The following is a 15,343-nucleotide window of genomic DNA, read 5'->3' as shown; positions in this document are numbered from 1 at the left end:
TAAGGAAAACTAAGACAACAGTTTCTGAAAGAACAGACACCTGCTTTTAATCTAGGGAAAAAAAAAAATCTAGAACTGCATAGAATGATAGACATAGAATTATATATTATTTTTTATTTTGTTTATCAGGAAGCAATGCCTATGCTCGCCGACTTTTCCTTTAAACACTACTTTAGCTCATGCATTAAGTTGACCTATAAGACTGGACAGTATCTGTAGTTTTGCCACCCATACCCACACTTACACTTTGGTACCCCATCCCTATAAATATTTGGTTGTCTGGAGGACAAAGACCAAAGTAAAAAAAAAAATCATGAATTAAAAAACCCAAACAGCTCAAGAGACCATGAATGTCTGCAGTTTGTACTCATTTTCTGACACTGACCAGTTTTATAAGGACAGCATGCTTTTCTAAACCTCTACCAAGTTTTATTACAGAGAAACAAGTTTGCTAGCACTGACAGAAATCAAATGAAAAGTGAACAGATCACCTACATTTGAGTTCAAGAAGTTTCCTTCACAGAAATAAAGTTTTGCACTACAGCTTCCACCACATCCAATGTCTTATACTGTGCACTGAATCACTTTACAGAAAATTATGGATTTCAAACTGACTGCTTTGGGAAAGGACAGGTAACTGCAATAAGGGGGAAGCAACAGGCATGAGTCTAGAGTAATTTTCCTGGTAACACAAAATCAGAACAAATAGCTTGTCTGTATACGTGGAGCAAGAAAGAGAAATTAGAGACTAGAAAACAGAAACAGGTGAACTGACAGAAAAAAAAATAGTAAGTAAATGAATGCACTATAGCAGGTAGCAAAAGGAGAAAATGAACAACAGAAAAAGCCACAAAAACGGAACTGGAAAGAAAATCCTAATCAAGCCACGCAAAACTAGGTAGGAAAAGAAGGCCTAAGAAAACCAAGAGGGACTGCATGAAACTTACGAATTACACTAAGTCACTTGGCAATATTATAAGTCAGCACAGTACTCAGATGCTATATTCATTTAATATGCAGTGGTCTTTGGAGTCACTGTGGTAACATGCATTTCATGCTGACTGACAAACAGTATTTTAAGTGTTTCTAGCCTAGAAAATGTTATGGTTAAAGGCTGAAGCCATATGGAATCATAGAATCATTTAGGTTGGAAAAGACTTTTAAGATAAGGGAGTCTGTATCTCATAAAGGGTTGAAGCACAGTTTACACACTCAAATGCAGCCCGTGAAGTATAGTGTCACTCTGGACAAGTGCATAAACAAGTGCTTTGAACGCTCCCTTTAAAAATGTCTATGGCCTTTTCCAAAGTATTGCCATCTAAGAACTACCTAGTAAGGGAGAATCAAAAGCTGCAGTGATACTCTTAACCAAATAACTGCAAGGTGCAGCAGAACAGATCTGCAGTGGCTTGCTTTTCATTGCAAATGGAAGTTATTTCAAGTTCTTCTCATGTGCTACTGCAAATGTAGCTACCATGCCACCTAAAGACAAGAAAAAAGGTTACCAGTCCCTAATTTCTCCACCAGGTCTGATCACAAAACAGAAGACATGGTAAGATTTGGCATCTGCCTAAACCCGAACGGGTTTTGTATCATACTTATTCCCAAGTTTAATACAACCCACCTCCTAAGACACAGTAATGTTTTGTTTAAAGGGGTAAAATCCTAGTGGGGAGTACTGACCTCACCATATACTTGTGCGCTTGTGTGAGGTATGCAGACCTGCACAGTGTAAGTATGGAAACATTACTTTGATTCCTTTGGTTCTTGCATTCACTATCAAGAAAGAATCATCTGTCTTCTCCTTGACTTTAAATGCTACTATAATACACCATGTCTTTTAATTAATAAGAACGGCAGCAAGGTAAATTAGTTGTAGCATAGTACAATTAAGAAATTTAATTGCAAAGATAATGGTTAGATTATTGAATGATATGAGCATTCACTCCATTGGCTTTCACAGGAAATTTAGGGTGCTGTTTCCTGGTCAGTTTAAGCTGATCTAAGGCTGCAGTGAGCAGAGGCAGTCATGTCACTCCCCACCCCTGTGTCTTCATGGCTCCCCGTGTAGTGACCAACAACTGCAAGGCAGCATGGTACCAGAATGATTTACTATCCAGTTCACACACAATTGCTATTTTGTGAGGGAGGTGCAGAAATGTGCTGCCGAGGATGGTGCTGCACTTCTGGCAACAGTCCTGAGTTGGAACAACTTTAGCTAACAGGGAAATAGCAAGAGCAGGGAACTGTGGTATCAATAGGAACAGCCAAAATACTTTTTCCTTTTCACCTACCCACTCTGCAGCACAGTAACAAAAATGCTGCCTCCTAGTTCAATGTAAAAGTTGGATCCACAGACCTGAGAAAGATAGGCTCTATTTTCACATGCTGAAATGAGAAAAAAAATAAAAGTCTCTTAAGCGTAGTCTTCCACAAAGATTATGCAGCACAAAATGAAATTAAAAGTAGAAATGACACACAATGATCAAAACTAAAAAAAAAAAACAAAAGCAAAAGTGCAATTCCATGCAAAAGTTAATGAATGCAAAAGAAAAGATTAAGAACTGTAGCTTGAAACAGTGGCTGTAGGCATACTTTTATTACTTAACCAACTCATCCTCATGTTTTGACACAGTGTTTGTTATGTTTAATCAGGATATCCTTTAAAATCAAGTCGACCTAAACATGCTTGTCCTTATCACTTAACACGTCCAGAGGTGCTTCAGCTAGCACAGGATTAATTCAGCAGAAATCCTGATAAATACTCATTGGTAGGACCCAGCATACTTAACTGCTCATCTTCTCCCGAGGGTACTTAAGCAGATTAATTTTCTTGACTGTAGATCAAATCAAATAAATAGTAATTTGACAACTGGTAAGAAAACTATGAGATTGATTTATATTTTGCTATTTTCATTTTCTGATTGTGTTAGATGATTCCCATTTCTGATTATAGCAGATATTAATAGTAAACAAGTTTGTCCAGCAAACAGCAAGCTCATAAGGAGGGATAACTTCATTCATACTAGGTCTACATGAGATATCTTTCAAAAGCACATAACTCAAAGTAGGTTAGAAACAGATACTGATGAAAGACCTACAGGAAAATGTAAGCCACGTAATTCTGTTCTATGTAGAATATAAATACAGAAAAAGGCTTGTGTGCCAGAAACCCAAGGATAATAATGTGCAAGTGGTGGATGTCTCTGTAAGAGCTTGAATATCATCTTCCAGAATTCAGAAGCCTTGTTAAACCTGAATATTTGATCTGGGACTAGAGCGGCTGAATTTAACCTGAAAATATAAATTCAGCTGCAATGTTTACTCTTGTTCCTGATTAAAAAATCTTCCTAAACCATAAAGAAGTCATTAATCTCAGTTAAAGAACAATATACATCTATATACATATTTGGGCTGCCTTCAATAGTAATAGTATGAACTATAACTTTTTGTTGACTGATTTATTTGTATTTAATCAGTTTAACTTGAATCATATTTTCCTCTAAACGAAATAATCTTAAATAAAGGAAAGAGTCAATTTCTTTGCCGAACAACAGTGAAATTTTGAGAGCTTTCTAGGGAATCTTCCCAATCCAAATAAAAATGGTTCCTCCATGTTTACCTTCATGTATCCTTACCCTCACTAAATAGAAGTTTTGGATCTAAATTAGCCTCAGTATCTCATAGAAATAAATTAATCCTTGTATTTAACATCCGTATTAGTGCCAATGAAGTGTAATTTTACTTCTTTTACTCTTCCTACTTTGAAGAGTATCTAACAAAAAAAAAAGTAACAAGCTGGTTTATTAAGAGTTTTAGCTTGTTTTCCTTTAAGTTCTGCACGCTAGGGCGGTTTTAACCACTCATGGTCTCAACAGCATGCATTTTCACCTAACAGTTTGGAGATCCTCCAATCAAGCCCAATTCACAGAAAGTACTTAGCATTTTCTAACAAAAAAAAAAGAACACCCACAAAACCAGGTCTTCCTGAAGTGTAACAGGCAGCATCTAACAGCTCAGAGCATACTCAAACTTGCAGTTATCATCAACCACCTGTATCATTACTGAAACACATAAAACGCTCTACTTAAGAGAAATTTCTTTAAAATTATTCAGTTGATTCACCTTTAACGTGCCCTTAATCTTTGCCTTACTCTCTGACAAGCAAGTTTATTACAAAGGTTCTACATTGTGATGTTAGATTAGTAGAGATTAAGAACTACCTACATTTTGCTTATACTATTTCTACTCAAAACAGAATTGAATGTCAACCTTAAGTTATCTTTAATATTAGTATTTCAGGGCAGTACACCAACTGATGCATGCCCCATTTTCCCTCCTCTGTCAACAGAAATAACAAAACCTTTACAAAAATTAAAAAAGTTTGTAAAAGAAACTCATCATACTAGCTGAAAGCGAACAGGGAGAACATAGGAACATGCATACACTCAGCTTAGACTGCAACTCCACAATCTAAGAGGAGAAAAAAAAAAGTATTCTTGAATTGATTAAAAGAAAAATAAAATGACAAGTTACTCATGAGCACATTAGATTAAAAAAGAGGAGATTCTCACTGGAGTGAGAACTTTCTTAATTTTACTTTGAATTTTTCCAAAAAGTAGTTCAAAGCAAACGTGAAAAAATGCTGATCATAGCAAAATTGGTCATTACATTTTTTAAATGAAGTTCTCCAAAAAGATACTTCCTAACACTATTTGCTTTTTGATTAACCAGTGTTTATACAAGAGTGTTCTTGTCAAGCTGTCTCTCTATCAAGGCTTCCACTGCAACAGTGCCGAAAGATGTCAGAAAAGTTTGGGCTGCGCTGCTTTGAGCCATCAGAAAAAAAAAAAACACAAAACCTTCCTAACCTGAGTTTCAGAATTCCTGGATTTCAAGAACAGCTAAGATTTTACAGGATGCTGAGGTACAGGATGCACTTTAAGTTTACAACATCTATGTTTTTGCATGAAGTTAGAAGCACTGTCTTTAGTGACCATTTCCATTTTCATGTATGCATATTGTTACAATGAAAAACATTTTTAAAAACCCAGCAAAGTACTTTCCTGACATTAGACATAGTTAGTTTCCTGGGAGAGCTGAATTTCCCACCACAGTCAAACTTCCCAGGCTTTTGATTTTGACATACTAGTAGGCAAAGGAAAAAAAATAGAAGCAATCACATTTGCACTTAAAAAGTAGTGAGGGAAGTTGGCAGTAAACATCAGGAACTTGGTTTTATTATTTAGTTTCAAGTTAAGAAACTTTATCAAGACATATGACAGAAGTCAGCGTACATCATGCTACCCCAGCAGTGGGAGCACAATACTTCAGCTAGAAATAAATCTTACCTTCTGAGGACCACACACCATATAAACTTTATCACTGCAACAACTTACCGTGTACTTAAGGCCTTCAGTGCGGTCTATAAAAATCTCTTTAGGAGTACACAAATAATCATTCTGATTATTGGTTAACCTTGCAGAATAGATGTCAATCGGTTCACCTCCACACACGCACTGCTATCAGGCATCAGCGACATGGCAGACAGGAGCACTTCCACCTTCTCTCTGCTACCGACAACCACCCACCAGGCTCGACGTACGAAACCTAAGTGACCACACGAAACTGCGGTCTCCAAAATCTCGCCACCACCCTCACTCACCGTTAAAAGAGCAGCAGGCCGAAGGGCTTTTTTTTGCAAAGGGGGAACTCTAGAATTAGACTGAAAACCCGGCAACAAGCAGCATCCGAGAGGCCACCTCCCGCCCTCGCCGCCGGAGCAAAGCCAGCCGCCAGCACCGGCGCGGAAAAACCGCGCCCTCAACCCTGCTGGGAAGAAGAGAAAAGAAAACAAAAAAAAAAAAAGAAAGAAAGCAAAAAGGAAAGAAACTCGCACGCCACAGATATCACAAAACTCCCCAGGAAAGCGCCGAGTCCCTCAGCTCCCGGCCGGCCGCGGTACTTCCACAAGTACCCAAGTACCTGTCCCCCGCCCCGAGCCCGGCCCCGCTCCACACCCACCTTTCCCCTCGCTCCGCTCCCTCCGCCGGGGGCGGGGGGCACCTCCCTCGGCCCCCCTCTCCCAGCGCCGCTACCCGCCGCTCCGCGGGGGGAGGGAGGGAGGAGCAGCGCCGGGCCGGCCCCCCGCCCCCGGAGGCCGCGCCCCGCCCCGGGCGGCAGCAGGTGAAGCCCTCAGAGGAACGTCGGCCCCCACCCGCCCTCCACTTCGTGCGGCTCCGGCCGCGGGGGCAGGGCAGCGGCAGCAGGTACCAACCCATCGTGGCGCGCCTGCGAGAAGCGGCGGGCGGGCCGCCCGGGACGGGGGCGGGGGCGGGGTCGGGGCCGGGGCGAGGACCTCGGATGACAGGGAGCAGCCGCGGCCGGGACAGCCGCCACCCCCGCCCCTCCCGCCCCACCTCACCCCGCCCTTTTCCTCCGCCAGCCGTGGCGCAGGCGCATTGAGGGATGGTGCCCGGGAGGGACCGACCCGGGAAGTGCGCCTGCGCGGCGGCGGGCACGCGCCCTGCCGGGAGTGCGTCCTCGTCACCCCCCCCCCCAACCCCCAACTCGGGTGGCGCGCGCTGGCTGGCCCCCGGGCGTTCGAGTCCCCTCGCTTTTGCCCACCCCTGCTGCGCATGCGCGATGGCGGGGGGGGGGGGGACACCAAGGGGGACTCTGCTGTCCCTCAGGTGCTTCAGTGCCCTTCTGCCCCGTGGGTCCTGGCCCCGCCGGGGTCTGGGGGAGCACAGGGGGAGCAGGCCGTTCGCTGGAGGCAGCCAGAGGGTCGGCTCAGAGCTGGGTGCTGGTAGCCCGTACCCTGCCGTGTGGCACGCCTTCTGCTTCAGAGCTGGCTGTTGGGTCTTCAGAGGTGGTCAGCTCTCCTTCGTGTTCGAGCTGGTCATGTGCATTGTAAATTTACTGGGCCACAGGTGGGGCATTTGGCAGAGGCCTAGAAAAGTGCATGTGAGGCCTGGGGAGCGGGGTGGGAAACCACTGAGTAATGCACAGCCCCATCTGGTCACTTACATGGTCTGAGGTGGCTGCGTGCAGGTCAAATGATTTGCGTCTGCATCCTGTTTCCTTGAGGTCAGAGCCCGAGGAGTGGGAGGTACTGCGGGGAGCTGCCAGATGAGGGTATCTGCATGTCATGAGACTGGAAAGAAATGTGTTCCTCTAGTTCATATCCTGAGTAGTGCAGACTTTAAGGACTTCCCTGAACTATTTCCTTTCATGGGATACGATGTTAAGGAAATGTGTGTAGCCTCAATCAAATGGATGAGTCACAAGACAGTTTTTGGCATTATCTAAGTCCTGTGACTCTGGTAGACTTCAGTGGGAAGTCAGGACCTATCACAGTGTTTAGGGTAAAGCTCTTTTTGTATTATTTCTCTGTAAAAATATGAGGTACGGAGGTTTCCCATATCGCTCTTGACACAAGTCATCTAAGAACATGGGAGAAGAGGCAGCTTCAGTGCAAATGGGTTCAAAATTCTGTGTGAGATGTCAGTGCTTCATGTGGAAGTTACAAATGTCATAATGATGGGAAGTGTGTACTTGCGAGGGTTAGAGGGGAACAGTGGATAGAGAGAGAGTGGTCTCTCCACTAAACCTGTGTCTGGAACGGGAAGTATTAATGTGTACAAGAGGTGTCTTCATTTTAAGTGTGTCAGATTGTGACAGTTGCTTATTTGACTGATGCACAAAGTCACCTGAAAGGAAAAGCTAAAAGGTAGTGAAGACAAGATAATATTAGAAGAGGAGCAGATCTACATGCTTTCAGAAGCCATTTGCAGGTTAATGCCCTTATAATTTGAGTCCTTTGACACAAAGTGGGAAAATAGTTGGATTTGTATTTGCTCAGTGCTTAACTCAATCACAGAACATGACAGCATCCTGTACAGGAAACGATGGAATTTCTTATATATTTGCCTCTCCTGGAGTTCACTCAGTGCAAGACAGCCTGGCACACAGGCTTTTGATGATTACAATTCCTAATCCTCTCTCCCTTCAGATAATGAGAGTGTATTTGGCAAGTGAACTGCAAGCACTTGATGATACCTGTCATCTGTGACCTACCACCTGCCAGAGGGTATTTGCATTGAATGTAACAGGACATCTTTTGAGTCCTGCTGCAAGAAGAGCAAGTGGAATGACTGGAGGAGAAGCTTCTAGGTAGCAAGTTCACCAAGTATTTAACCCAGCCCCAGCCTGCATCAAGGGGTGCCTAAGGAACTGAGTGTTTTGGAGTTCTTGAAGTATACACACTAAAAATGGGGGACTAGATTTGATCAAGTTGAGTCCTGTTATCAAAAATAGAATGAAACTTTTCCAGCTGAAGGTTATGAAGTCTGTAGTGGCAAGGCACTGCTGTATCTCATCCCTTTTCTCCTTTTTTTTTCCCTCAAACAGAGCAGCATACCCTCCTGCCTTTGCTATCACAGCTGCCAGTGTGGCCAGCCCATATCCCATATTGGGGAATTAACCTGACCTTAAAAAAATACTTTTTTAAAACCTATGTAATGTGTCAACCATGTTGGTCCCCTAATCCAAGTCAAAAAGTGTGTCTGTATGCTGTGTTTCTAGTTTAGGACTGTTAGGGCAGGAGACAATAAAAGCATCTTGTAGAGAGAAGGACATTTCGCTTCCCCTGTGTACCTCCAAGTTTTTTGGGTTTGATAGCATGAGCTTGTATGTCCTTTAAACTCAGCCTGAGTTATCTAATCTAGGAAAAGTTGCAGTCTGGAGTGAAAATTGTTAAAAAGTTGTAGATTCATATGATTTCTATTTTAGACCATGTTTTGGTCTGAAGTTTATCATCACTTGCAAAAGAATTTATTTTATGAGTGTGCTGCTTGATTTAATTAGTCGATTTCCAAGAATAAGTTATTGAAAACAGTAGATTTTGTTAAGAATACAGGAGTGTTTAAAAGTTTGCTTTTCTATTCACCCATGAAATACAGGAGCAAGACAAATCACCGTGATCAAAAAACCCCACCCAGCATATTGACAGCTGAAGTAAGAAGTATTTTTGCGAGTATTCATTTGAAAAAATGAGTTTTAGTCATAACACCAGACTCAGATGATATTTAAATCATGTATAATGAGAAAAGGAGAAGAGAATATATAATATATATTCTAATATATAGGCTAATACGTATATTGTAATAATAGAATATACATACATATGAGAGTATACTAATATATTCAATGTTTTCAATGTATTAGAATATATATTATATATGTTAGTAATTCTATATGTATTTAATATAAATATAAAATTAAGACTTTTTTAATCCTTTGAGAGATCTTTTCTTTAGAGGTCAGATTGAAAAAATGCTTTACGGTTTCATCCCTTGGCACACATGTTTCTTGTTATGAGTTAAATATACAATGTAATTTAAAAACACGATAAGGATTCTCCTGTAATTGATCTGTATACTATAAAAGTAGAAATAAGTGTGTTTTGCCAATAATCTAGACTGTGCTGGCATTGAAGAATGCTTTTAAATTCGTTTCCAACTGAAATTCACAAAGCCAATAGAAATTTTGGTAGATTGTTATGATAGAAAAATAAAATAAATCCTTTGTGATAGGGCCTGGGAGCTGGTTGTTGACATATGCAGGGAACAACAGAAAGGAAGAAAAATTTAAACATTCCCTTCCTAGGAGAGAAGAGAGAAATAAAGATAAGGTGAGGGAAAACACTCACAGGAAGCAGTTATATTGCTACTTTCCCTGTGGAAACACCACCTTTTAGTGGTGTTTTTTTTTTTAAATGGTCAACTTATTTTACTAATTCTTTTCTTTTCTGCTTGCTTCTCTGATTGGTCATGTCTGTTCCTTTTTTTTCTTTTTTTTCCAGTTTCTTTACATTGCATTCTTCTAGATCCATGTCAAATTCATGTTTCTTGTAACTTTAGGGAAGTCAGTGAAGTTGTGCTGTCTATAAACTAGGTGTGAGTGATTGTGTTGAATAGATGTGTTGTGTTTCAGCTGCCTCTTTTACAAGGACATGTAAACTGAATGATATTCTTGTTTACTTTATAGAGGTATATGGTGTAATTTAATTAAATAGAACTTCAAGCAAGAACAGAGGTCTGTATGCACAGATCCAATTATAGCATCAAGGCCAGGGTACACCATAATTAGCCTACTCAGCATACAAATATGATTACACAGACACAATCAGTTGGGGTGATCTATTTTAAACAAACTATGTTTATCTGTTTTCAGCAGCACAGCATTTTATTGAAAATTACTTATCTTTGAGGTTATTCATGTCAGGTTTAAATAAACTAACACCTACTGTATTTTTCTCATTCATATCTTATTGATAGACGTGTTGTCCATATTAATCCTTTCTTACACTACAAAAAAAAAATGGCCTGTATTTCTGTTCCGTAATTTTGTTCTGCAAAACTTATTGCACAAATCCGTTTTAGAATGTAGCTGATCTGTTTATCACAGAAGAAAACTTCTTCCAGATTCTCAACACTAAAAACACTTTATCTTTTTTTAATGAGTCAGTTTTTAATGCTCGCCACAAAATCAATATGTAATCTTCAAGTCATGTTGTTCCCATGTTCTATAATCAGGAATACAGCATTTTGTGTATGCTGATTCAGTACCAAAGGAGATGTAGAACCCTCAGTTCCAGACCTCTCCATTTCTTCACTCGGTCTGATCTAGCATGACTACCTTCCGTTCTGTGTTTTAGTTTACATGTCCATAAGGCAGAAATTGTACTTATCATGAAACTCAGGGAGATTAATTTGTCTGAGAAAGAGTATGTTCTATCTTTTCAGTAAGCAATTTAGCACCACCTTTGCTCTTTTCTTGCCAGGTTAACAAGTGAAAAAATATGACACTCCATCTTTTTCACAACAGCTACTGTTAAGTGATTTTAAACAATACATATAATTACTGTGAATTGTCAGCTTTCATTATTATCTTTCAAATATTATGGTCGTCATAGTAAAACAATAGTTTTGACATCTTTGTCACATTTGCTTCTTGTTTTTGCTATCCAGATATATCAGGTAATTGCTGTATGAGTGCTAAATCATTGTAACCAACTCATTATTATATAGTTTTAAGAATTTTTTTACATTAATTAGTAGTTGGCAGCTAAAAGGTATTCCAGATTGCTTTTTATTTAATGGGAACATATCCTATTCTCCATTTTATTTAGATCCTATTTACTCAGAATAATTTGATGCATTGTTATCTTTCATGTAATTCTATTAAAACTTCTCGGTTCTTTGTAAAGTGTTATGTGTACATAGTTAGATGTGCCATGTTTCTGGGAATACAATACAATACAACTTCTAGTAGGATCTTCTTTGTTTAGTTACCTGGGAAAAAAAAAAACAAAAGATTTCTTACCAAGGTAGTCATTGACTAGGATATTCAGCTTTGCTTTTACTTGACAACACAAGGCCTTCACTAGCAACTGTAGCTCCAGAAATAACAGTCCTAATTAAACCTGACAATTCACTGCAACTTGCCAGCTCCTCAGGTGTTCTAACCCAGGTTCTTGTAAGGTCATTCCGCAAACTGGATTTTTAAAAAGTAACCTCCTCCAGCTTTTTGTCAGGGTCAGTCTAGTTGGCCAAAGTGGGGACAGCAATTTCCAGTAGTGGGGCAGAGCAGACAATGGGAGAGAGCAACCATGGACTTCCATGGGCCAACCGTTACCTGATTTACCGTGCACTGGTACAGCTGACAGCCTCTGGTAGACTATGGCCTCTCCACTAGACTGCCAGCTGCACCATGGCTCACCAGTACAAGTTGCATCTTTGACTCCACTTGTCACTTCTGCAGAGAAACTGAGCAAGGTGATTCCTTTGTGCAAACCAGTTCCTTTGAGTGAACCCCTCAAAATGACAATATTGTGATTTACCATTCTGTGTCTTTCACAAAGGGGCCTCATGCATTGTAGAAACTGGGTGCAGAATCTTAGCAGAATTTTACTGACAGCACAGAAAAGGGAGAAATTGTTTTGCTAGGCTATTACAAGGTAGATTTATCAAAATGCTAAGTTTAATTCAGACTGAAGTGACTATGTGGCCAGAGTTCAGGAGCAGCTTTTTTTTTTTTTTTTTTTTTCCTGAGAAATAAACTTGACAAATTTCTGTTCCGCTGGTAAGTGTGAAGAATGTATTAAAATGTATGTACTATTGCGATAGTCATACATTAGGTTTCTAGTAAGGAATTTAGTTACAGCTGCTGCACTCTAAAGTCTGAAATATCATCTCATGGGGAAAATGTTCCTGTAGATAGAAATTGGCTACCATTCAAGGTTGCGCTTCATCTCCCGATTTCAATGCAGAGTCATTCTAAGACCACAGTAAACCTGAGCAGCATTTGTTGACAAATGGCAACAAATTAATATTTGTCTATCTTGTGGAATTGCTAAGAGAATGAACTAACTGAATCATCAGTGATGGAAACAATATAGTTAGTCTGTTAATTGTAGCCCTAAGTGGAGTGCATTGCACTAATTTAGTCTAGGGCTGCCAAGACCTGTGGATACTTTCCAGAGATCCAAGTCATAGAAGATGGGAAAAGATCAGGTGAGGACAGTAAAAGGCTTTGGCAGAGTTTGAATTTAAAGAGCGTTAGGAAATGGTGTGTGATATTTAGGAACAGCATAAATGAAAATAAATGTTATCTGTGCCTGTTGTTACCTGTTGCAGTAAAAACACGGACTCCGTGGATGGTGTTCTGGAGACCTTTATTGTTAGTCAGCATTAGTCTTTTATAGTCTATTAAAGTTACACGCGAAGTGCACACACTTAATCATCTAATTTGATTGGTAGCCATATACTGTTCACGCGCCTTATGCTTCATTTGGATTGGTAATAGTTTTTTGGTTGTCTTCACTATTTTTGCCTTTGGTATTTCCTTATCTTGTTCTGGTTGCTGTTTTTTTGTTATTGAGAAGGTGGTGTTCAAGGACATAGCTCAAATTCGTCAATGTCAAACAGCTGTGCTGCACTCTGTGCCTCCACAGTTACCAAAGTTTAATTTGTTACCAGACCTTAAAGTAAACTTTGACGCAAGATCTAGCAAACCTGGGATGTAAAATTATGCTCCAAAATCAGTGTTTGTGTATGTAAATAGAACAGTTAGAATATGTAAAATTGTGAATGTACCACTCTTTAATGAGGTAAATAAATTATGTTTTTAAAGTAAACATTGTGCATTGGAAAGTTCAGAAGAATCTCAGAATGTCACCGCGCGTACAGGTAAAAGCTCAGAGGTAGCCATTTGAATCACGGAGCAGAGGGTCAGGACACAAAAGATAGGCACCGAGTAAGACGAGGACTTGCTGTTTCACCTCCCTAGAGTATCATTTGTCATTGGTGATAAGACAGTACCAAACACTTCCTGTTGTGTCTGACTGTTCTGAGCTGCTCAGACACTCCTTGTCCTTCAAGAAAACATATAAAATTTACTAGGATCCATGCAGTGAGTATGGCAGCAAAGATGTAACTCTTAGTCCTTTTCATTGCCCTCCTCCCAGGACACAATCGTTATGAATCTTGGGATGTGTGTAATAAATCATCGCTAATCTGGTGATTGTTCTGGGAGCATGTTTGGAGGAGCATGTGAAATTGTGGCATATTCTAAATCTAATTCATAATACATGTCTGGAAATGGTCTGTGAATATTATCCATTGTTTCTCATTGCATTTTTATTATGCTGAAGTGTTATACTGTTGTCATTTACAAACCTATTTAAAGTTACTAGATATGACAGAGGGAAGAAGCACTGAAGGATTTTATTAAGGAGGGCCTCCAGAGGCAGAAGCTACTGCTCAAGTTATGAGGACAAGTGGGACTCTCTTAGAAAGCCAAGTCTGATTTTTCCATGGGATGGTCAGGTAGCAGCAAGAGGAGGCTGCTCCCCAAAGGAAGGTGAGAGGAGAGCAGCCACAAGGCAGGCTAGGCAGTGGCCTCAGCAGGAGGGCACAGTCCCATGGCACCAGAGGCAGGTGAGCAGAGCAGAGTGGGGACTGCAGCAGGTCCTGTTGACAATCTGGTGGGCATCAGGCAAAGAGGAGGTAACATGCTTGGTCCAAGGCGAATCCAGGAAATCTAAACAATTCTGGTACAGAGCTAGGGACAAGCATACCTAAGGTGTAGGTCTGGCAGGGACTGAAGGCCCAGACATGAGATTAAATGGAGACCCCAGTCAGACAGTGTAGGTGGAGGCTCTGGGAGAAGCTTGTCAGGGCATCCAAGGCTTATTGATCACCTAGTGTCCTGACAAGGACTCACGGGGTATGGGCTCTCCTTTCGTTTCGACTCTGTGTAGCTCGAAGGCAGAAAGAAGATGGGATATCAAGCTGAAGAGAAGCCAGCAGAAAGGTGAAGAAGTGATGAATGCCTGTTTGAAAGGAAGCTAATTGTCAGAGCTTCCTTTGTCTGTTGGAAAAGCAGACATTGCTTTTGGATGAAGAAATATTCCTACTTTTTTTTCCCCCTAGTGGGATACAGGGTGGAGTGAGTGTCTTTTTTTTTTGAAAAAATATCCCCCTCAGCCCTCTGGATGACACCAAAACACTCTAACTCATCTAGTCCATTTTTTCCCCAGTTTGAAGTGGTTTGACTTCATGATTTCCTTTGTATTTGAACAGTGCTTACTGTAATGATGTAACTAACAAGAGTAATTCAATGCTATAACAATTCTGGTAATGCTAATGAAACTCTGAATGCTGGAGATCATTTGGCCTAAGTTTCTTAGTTGATTTGCTTGTTGACTTGTTTCCGTATCTTGCCTACTTTAACCATTCACTTTTCAGGACAAAGACTAATTTATTGGACTTACATATTGACATTCTGTGACCCAGATATCTGGTAAATCATCTATTCAGTTCATTAAAGTTACGAACAAATTGTATGAAGATTTGTCATTCAGTGTTCAGAGAGATGCCCTCTCTCTTTTGAGTACTCTTTTTCTGGAATTTATGACATCTAATTTTTCTCCATTTTTCTTCAACCGAGGCCACCGCTGTGCTTAATAATGGATAAATGATCACATCTTTTCCATAGAAAAATGTGTAAACAGCACCACACGTGTATAATAGATTTGTTAGCACATCCAGGTGCCTTTCTGTTACAGCTTGACAGAACAGTATACTCTATCAGTAAATTTTGTTTATCTATTTATTTATTTATAGCCGATTTGGAAGTGCCAGGGAAACAGCAGAACTTCCAAAATGGCCAGTTCACTGATAACCATTATAGTGGAATACCATTACCACATACCTTTTTTCTCCGTAAAGAATTTCCTTGACATTCTTCCAGTGTTATAGATGGACTTATGGTAGTA

At 40.4% G+C, this 15,343-nt stretch overlaps 1 protein-coding gene across 2 annotated transcripts in view; it reads right to left on the bottom strand.

The window, feature by feature from the left end:
- The window catches only part of PTBP3 (polypyrimidine tract binding protein 3), a 45,141-nt gene extending 38,894 nt beyond the window's left edge, over positions 1-6,247 (bottom strand). Inside the window, exons 1-2 of one of the 2 annotated variants that reach the window (XM_086770063.1) lie at positions 6,025-6,247; positions 5,666-5,832 (exon numbers count right to left, since the gene is read on the bottom strand). The gene's annotated coding sequence lies outside the window, so the exon portion shown is untranslated. The remainder of the gene's footprint in view (positions 1-5,665; positions 5,833-6,024) is intronic. The other variant, XM_086770062.1, reaches the window with a different exon arrangement.
- Between the last annotated feature and the right edge of the window lie 9,096 nt (positions 6,248-15,343).

This window comes from Chlamydotis macqueenii, chromosome Z (genome assembly GCF_036417535.1).
Source record: "Chlamydotis macqueenii isolate bChlMac1 chromosome Z, bChlMac1.mat, whole genome shotgun sequence".
NCBI lineage: Eukaryota > Metazoa > Chordata > Aves > Otidiformes > Otididae > Chlamydotis > Chlamydotis macqueenii.
The sequence above is the reverse complement of the archived record's forward strand: the minus strand, read 5'-3'. Positions and strand labels throughout refer to the sequence as shown.